Source organism: Spinacia oleracea, chromosome 4, assembly GCF_020520425.1.
Source record: "Spinacia oleracea cultivar Varoflay chromosome 4, BTI_SOV_V1, whole genome shotgun sequence".
In the NCBI taxonomy this organism is placed as follows: Eukaryota; Viridiplantae; Streptophyta; class Magnoliopsida; order Caryophyllales; family Amaranthaceae; genus Spinacia; species Spinacia oleracea.
The window spans coordinates 174,931,755-174,939,181 of record NC_079490.1 but is presented as its reverse complement, the minus strand read 5'-3'; the positions used below and the strand labels follow the sequence as shown (position 1 = coordinate 174,939,181).

Genomic DNA, 7,427 nt, shown 5'->3' with positions numbered 1-7,427 from the left:
GGTCTCTTTGAATATTTATATTTTTGTTTATTAAAGTAGTTAAGACCTCATATATAAGATAGGGGGTCTCTTTGTTATTTTTATTATTATTATTTTTTTCAAATTAAGATCTCATATCTTAGATATGGGGTCTCTTTGAATTTTTTATTATTATAACTAGAGTGCCTTTATTACACCTGACGGGTCTCTTTGAAACCTTTTTTTGAAAAAAAAAATTCGATAATAGCAGAATACATGTCAGCTGCGCCAATTCAGAATTAATATACATATATTACACCTGCCAGCAGGCATCAAACGCACAAAACCACACCTGCTATAATACATAATTTGTAATAATTAGAGAACAATTCCATAATCCATATATTAACAAAAAAAATATATTTCCCACAAGTAATGCTCAAAACGCAAGCTTTACATAAATTGTAATTTGCATAAACGTCAAAGCTTTACATCGCAATTTCCAAAAAACGTAAAACAAAAATCAATTCAAAAATATAATCATTCACGCCAATTTACCAACAATTGGAACCGAAACTCATGGAGTTATTTTCATACCATCAACTTGGTTTTCTTCATCCGCTTCTTGCTTGAGCAAATACTCGACCCACATATCTCTAACCTCATCCACATTTCCCGATGAATAAGTTTCTTCAGAAAACTGTAATGAGTAGCATAATTAGTAGTTAAACAAAGGATAATTTAAAAAAACCGACTCATTTACCGATTTACGATAAGAAATATATAAACAGCTGAATGAAACTGTGAATACCAACCATCAATATATTACGGGAAATTTATTTCGTTGCCTAAACTAAAGGACATCAGCATTAAGACACCAAAGAAAACTCCAAAAAAAACAGCAGGTAGCCATCCAACAACACTAACCAACTGAAATTCTAACAGGACTGCAATCCCACTTATCCACAACAAAAAGAAACACCACCAGAGTATTGCAGCAGCAAACCCACATCATAGTATATACGAAATATATAGAATGCTTGTGATCGACAAAGAAATTATAAACAAGTTAATTTAAGGCCGGGATAACCACGAGCAATGCTTGTGATCCATGAATCTGTAAGTTAGACAAACATAGAGGAATTGAAAGAATCCAAAGTCAATAAATCATCAGAATATGAGTTCTGACAAAAAGTTGAAGGTATATTACTCACTTAACCACTAGGTAACTGCCTGTGACTTTTGACTTGTGTATATTGAGATGGATTAATAACTGAAACTTGATCCATAGTTGACTCCTTCATGGACACTTTGATAAACCTACAGGCTACAGCCTGTTTGTACATTTCAGAAAATGCTTGTTATTTCTCATCCAACCTTTTTCTTTGAAAAAATTTCACTGTATTCTTAAAACTTTTCAAATATTCAGATCTACCTAATAATTCTCAGATAACTAAAGTGAGACTAAATACAGTACAATTAGCCAACCAGGTAAGGAAATTAAAGCAATTTCACACAACAAGAAAAATCAACAAGATAATTCATTGGAGGGATAGACATTTTTCAAATAAAATGCAAATTGATAAGGTAATTAATACTCGAATACTTAGAGAAAAGGCTAAACCCATATCATATCAGAAAGGCAAAGACATACGCCACATAACTCCATAAGCAAGCCCAATCCTACGCCTATAACACCTTAACGAAACTTTTGATACAAGATCAAGGAAGCTCCATCTTTATAACAATGCTTAAGTCCACCAGAAGATATGCTTTAAAAATCATGAATTCGTCATATTAGGTAGATTATCAAAGAGTTATACAGAATACAAACATTAGTTCCTACAGCTTGTTTCACGAAAGCTACAAAAAGAACAGTCAAATGTTATAGCCGTGTTGACTGATTCTCAAATATAAAAGCAGCGTTCCAGTGTAACCAGAAATGAATCATACATTCAGGTTCAGATGAAAGCTATGAAAAAATTCACATAAGGGGATTCAGGTGAAATGAATTAAGCATGAAACCCTTTCTTCTAACCCTCTTCCAAAAAATATGAGGGGGTTCCTGATTATTTACTTGGAGTCACTCAGGTAATTAAGCACTAAGTGATTATTTTTGAATAATCCATTGATTGATTGATATGGAGAAGATGTCCCACCTGCATATCTGGTGTCTGTGAAGTGAGGTTGGAGTTGGATAATCGAAGTATTATGCTATCTTTGTACGATTCTTCTTACTCTCCTTCTAGGGTGTCTAGCTCGGCAACACCATCATATTCCTGAATGAGGAAGTGAAAATCAAACTATGAGGCATAACCTTTTCAAATACATCATACAGTATAATAACATACACTTATGTAATATATAGTTTAGATGTTCCCTTACAGGGAAATAAACATCTAGAATATGATTTCAAACTTCATATACCTACTCAGTGATAATGTAGGCCCTGTCAAGAGTGTTCAAAATCTCATCCAATCCAAGTCTAAAAGGTTTAGTTGGAGCAACATTTGAAAACTTCCTGTAATTCAAACAAAGACATCACTTCCATCATAATTTCACATCACTAAAATATACTAGCACTGCATATATCAGAAATAAACAAGAAAACCCTTAAAAATATAGCTGAGCATTACACCAAAAATATCAAAACGAACATAAAGGAGAATTATGGGTCTTATTTGAGGAATCTCTTTGCCAACTTTTGTTGTAGTGGGGCCAGAACAGTACATAAAATGTGGACAAGGAAAACTTCTACCCAATCAGTTTTCGGTAACATGACTGAGACAAAAAACTAGGAAAGGAAACAATGTCTTACTTAAGTTATAAAGTTATCAGCTGTACTTTTAGCAAGCAGAGAAGTCATTCGACTACGATAAGCAACAGGTGACTTTACCTTGGTTGAATTAATTGGTCCTTTTCAACTTTTGATTACATTGTGTCTTCAACAACTCATAAACAATTCAAGAAAGGAAGGCAATGCAAGCAAAAATCTCTAAGAAGGTTTGTACAAAACTACTGCTAAGTGCTAACACCTCAAGCAAATAGGCCTGAACACTACCACCAGCAAAACCAGTTCCAAACACACAGACAAACACCCAACAAAAAAATTCAACAACATTCAAAATATGTTGGGATAAACATAAGGTAATAAGCTTATTTTACCTAGCTATTTTAACCAAAACTTCTGCTTGGTAATTTACAAGATCTCATTCAGGAACTGCTGCACCCAGGGAAAAAAAGGTTCCAAAGGCACATAAATCAGGAGCTGCAAACAGAGGAGTGCCTCTACCTTTACTAACCTCTTTGAATTCGTTACCTGCAGCTTTGTAGCTTCATCGTTTCCCTGTTCAGCCACACCACTACAAAATATAGGGGAAAAAACCTGTTAAAAAAGACAATTTTGATTCAAGTCATTAAATATGCAAATGATTCAAGTCATGGACTATGCAAATGCCCATTAACAGTGGCAGATTTCAGAAGATAGAAGACTCAAAAAAGTAAATGTTGGTTATACACCAGGATACTTTTAATAGGTCCTGAACTATTAAATGCGCAAGATGGAGCAGTTTCGTTACGTTCTCTATGAGTGGTGGATATCAACAAAATAAGGGAATTACCATGGGCACCTACTGCTAAAAAATTGCAGTAAATAGATACAAAACTTCCCCACCTTCTATAATTATATTCACAATACCTTCCGGGCAGTTAACCAACAACAAGATTAGTCGACGTATAAATGGAGGTCTGGAGTTTGAAACCAAGCAATCAGCAACATAAACCAACAATAATTATCCGAATAACCAAGAATCGCGTCTAATTGAACCAAATTAGCAAAATTGCACATTTCCTGTTGTTTATTCCATTTCATACACTTATATCACAATTTCATAAATCAAGCAGTTTCAATTTCAATTGAATACACATTAAACCTAAATCTATCACTGACAAATATAACATCAAATACCTGCAATTTTCACAATTTTACTAGAGATGCTGAAAAAGAACAAATTGTTGCCCTAATTGAAAAACCTACACCTTAGGCAAGTATCACCATCCAATTTTAACGATTGAACCTTTAATTACGATAGAACTTCAAAACAAATAGCAAACATTGCAGAGAAAAGGGAAATACCAGTGAAATCCGCTCTCGATCATTTGCTTCTTTTGATAGCAGATCTGCTCCAAAGATCTTCTTCGCCGTCGCCTTCTTTAGGTTTTCACTAAGACTCCTTTTTTTTGTGAAGAGTGAACATTGTCGAAGGTTGTAGAGGAGAGAGAAATTAAAGTTTAACTTTTGTTTGCTCGCTGTAGAGGAAGACAAGAAGAGAGATAAAAAAAGGAGGGGTGTGGAGAAGAGACCCGTGTTTTTGGATATCAGGCTTCTTCATTTTCATCAATTGGGGCCCACGGGAGATAACAGACCCGTGTTTTGTGAAATTGGCTCTTTTCTTTTTCATTTAACAGGGCCACGCGTTATAAGAGATCCGCTTTTTGTTATACGGGGTCTCTTCCACTAAAGAGACCTGCTTTTTACCTAATGGGTCTTATTTAATAGATCTCTTTGCCAATTTTTGTAGTAGTGTTTGTGGCCATGTCTTTTTCTTATGGTGGCCCTGCGACGACCCTTTTGGAATTTGTCCTCTATGGTGAGCAGTCAAGATTGACTGAAGCAGATTGATCGTGAAAGATCGCATTTCAAGATGAAGGAGCTCCAGTATTATCGTTCTGCCTTTTATGACAGTTTTATATTTTTGACCACGACGGCCGTAGGTTCCCTTGTGATCCCTGGTGTGGGGATCTCTCAACATACACCCGCAAGGTAGAGATTGAGGGTTCGGGGGACTGTAACTACCGAGAGGAGTACTTCTCTCGTCGATAACTCCAGAGGCAGGATATCCTTACTAGCTCAGCATAAATAATTGAAGGGACATGCGTTAACTATTAAACTAATCTGAGTTGATTTTAGCAATATGCAACATATAATACTAGATCGATCGCGATTATCTGATTTAGATTGCATTAAGGGACCTAGCATGATAATCTAATTTCCCAAAAATATTATATTTGTTAGGCGTGATAGAACAATCAGATTTAGTTAGTTTAACAGTTCATAAAAAGGGCGAGGAAAGCAGTTAAATCATCGAACAGGGACACATTACGACGCACCCTTGAGAGGTGCGTCACGGTTCTCAGAAAACTAACCACTTTGACTTTGCTATTTCTCCTTTTTATTTAACGAATCTCAAATTATGGGACAGGATACGTTCTGTTCGATTTATGGATCGATTGCGACAGAACGCGTGAACAATTTCGCAGCGTGAGGCTTAGGCTAAGGGTTGGAGTCAATACTCAGAATATGAATTATGTGTTGTGTACCCTTCACGTCGAATTTGGGGCTGTATTTATAGGGGAGAGTTCGTGGAAAGATTGAATTGCAGAGTTCTAATCCACAATGAATTAGGAAAAAACACGTACCCAGGTATTTTCAACGCCCAGTGCTAGGCGTCAAAGATTTCGGCGCCCAGCTCTGGGCGTTGAAAATAGGATCCAGGCAATTTCAGCGCCCAGGGCTGGGCGTTGAAATTGCTGTTTGGGCCGTTTCTTTGTTAGATTCAGATTCCTAGAATCCGGAGTGTTTGAGATTTAATCGAGTCTTTCATTGCTTATCAATTTTATGACGGAATGCGTCTGGGCCCGTTACGAACTCTAGGCTCGTTAGGATTTTAATTAATACGTAACTCTTATTTCCGAATCACATTAGGAATAGGATTCTCGCAGTTTTCTATCTCATTTAGGATTTATGTTGGAGTGCAACACCTAATTCTGACAGGTTTCTATCTTTTATGACTTGCCACTTTTAGAAGCTACCCTTTACGGCAGTTACTATTTTTAGCAGGTTTCCATAAATAGCAGGTTTCTATAAATAGCAGGTTTCGGATGAAATGAAAAGGGTGATTGAGATTCGTTATTTTATAGGAGATGCGTTGTCAAGTGGAGATTTACGTTTTCATCATCGAACCTTTCCCTTTCGGGAATGGGGACAAAAGTAGGTGTCTACACTATGTACTAGAAATAATTCCTATCTAATAGCCACAGACCAAAAACATCAGATTTATACCTCTCGGCGCATAATCTAAGGTTAATCAAACTCAAATCAGAATAGTCCGGCCGAACATAATTGACGAGCAATAATAATAAGCTATAGAAATTATAATCAATCAATCAATAATCAAGTCCACATATAATCCCAATCATGCATTCATGGATCCCCTAAACCCTAAATTAAACTACTCACTCATGATAACAAATAACAAAGCGATTAATATAATGGAAAACATGATTAAAGCGATAAAATAAATTAAAGTAAAGAACAATACCTAATTGAAGGACAATGAAATAATAAAGCTTGAATGTTTTATTGGAAATAAAAACTAAGCGTTTGAACAAATTAGAGAGAAACTAATTGTTAAGTTTCATTACCATCTTAACCAACCACTAATTGTTGTTTATCCATGCACGTTAATTTATAATACATGTTAACATGAAGTCTAAAACAACTAAATTTTTATGTTACTTCTTATTTCGTATGGACTATATTAGAATAAAAAGAACAGTTACAATATTAGGAAAGCCGTGAATTAAACAATTAAAATAATAGAAAAATTACTTTGCATGATGAAGGTAATGTACATGTGTAGTTGATGAACTTAATGAATCTTTTCACTTTTATGGTCTACATGTATCTTAGTCAAATATTGAGTTGAAAAAAAAAATCGAATTTTAATTATTCAAAGTAGAAACCGGGGCATCGCCCGGGCTACACACTAGTTTTGTATTAAAAGAAGTCCGCGCACCTACCACGGACCCTCGAGGGAAATTCCGGCCTAACTGGACAGGACCATATTTTGTAAAGACCATCCTACCTGGCGGAGCAGTCCAACTAGCCGACATAGATGGAGCAGAATTCGCTAACCTCACGAACTTAGACCAATTGAAAAAGTACTATATTTAATAAAATTCAGTCCGGAGTTAAGGCATCTAATAAAACATATTAAGACTCATAAGCAAACATTCTGCGCATTACTCTAAACAAACGGCATAAAACTCAATAAAGTAGAAAAAGCGAAGGATAAAACTTCAACGCCCAGGACTGGGCGCTGTTATTTCTCACGCCCAGGCCTGGGCGCCGATATTTTCTATCGCCCTAAATCGGGCGTCGTTCTCTCTTGCCACCTACCCTCCTGCTTCTACATAGTGTTCGTACTCCTTTTTCTAACCCTCAAAAGAACCACGAACACTTGGGCGGGAAGCAGACGAGTAATGAACACCCTTTCAAAAAGTTTTTTTCAAAAAAGCTAGAACTACGCACGACCTGATTCTGACAAGATACGTAGGCAATCCTTCTCAAGGATTCGGTCCAATAAAAAATTAAAAAATAATAAAGTCATGCAACGCATCAAGAATAA

General features: G+C 35.9%; 1 long non-coding RNA gene across 4 annotated transcripts; it reads right to left on the bottom strand.

Annotated features, from left to right (window-relative positions):
* Positions 1 to 313: 313 nt before the first annotated feature.
* Positions 314 to 4,529, bottom strand: LOC130459587 (uncharacterized). Of its 4 annotated transcripts, XR_008919100.1 has the most exons (7): positions 4,094 to 4,529; positions 3,278 to 3,343; positions 3,124 to 3,181; positions 2,386 to 2,479; positions 2,118 to 2,237; positions 1,173 to 1,292; positions 314 to 658 (listed from the first exon to the last, which is right to left on the bottom strand). It is a non-coding gene; the product is annotated as an uncharacterized lncRNA (long non-coding RNA). The 4 variants fall into 4 exon arrangements; XR_008919097.1 differs by lacking the exon at positions 1,173 to 1,292; XR_008919099.1 differs by lacking the exon at positions 1,173 to 1,292 and having other exon boundaries at positions 3,278 to 3,320.
* Positions 4,530 to 7,427: the final 2,898 nt, after the last annotated feature.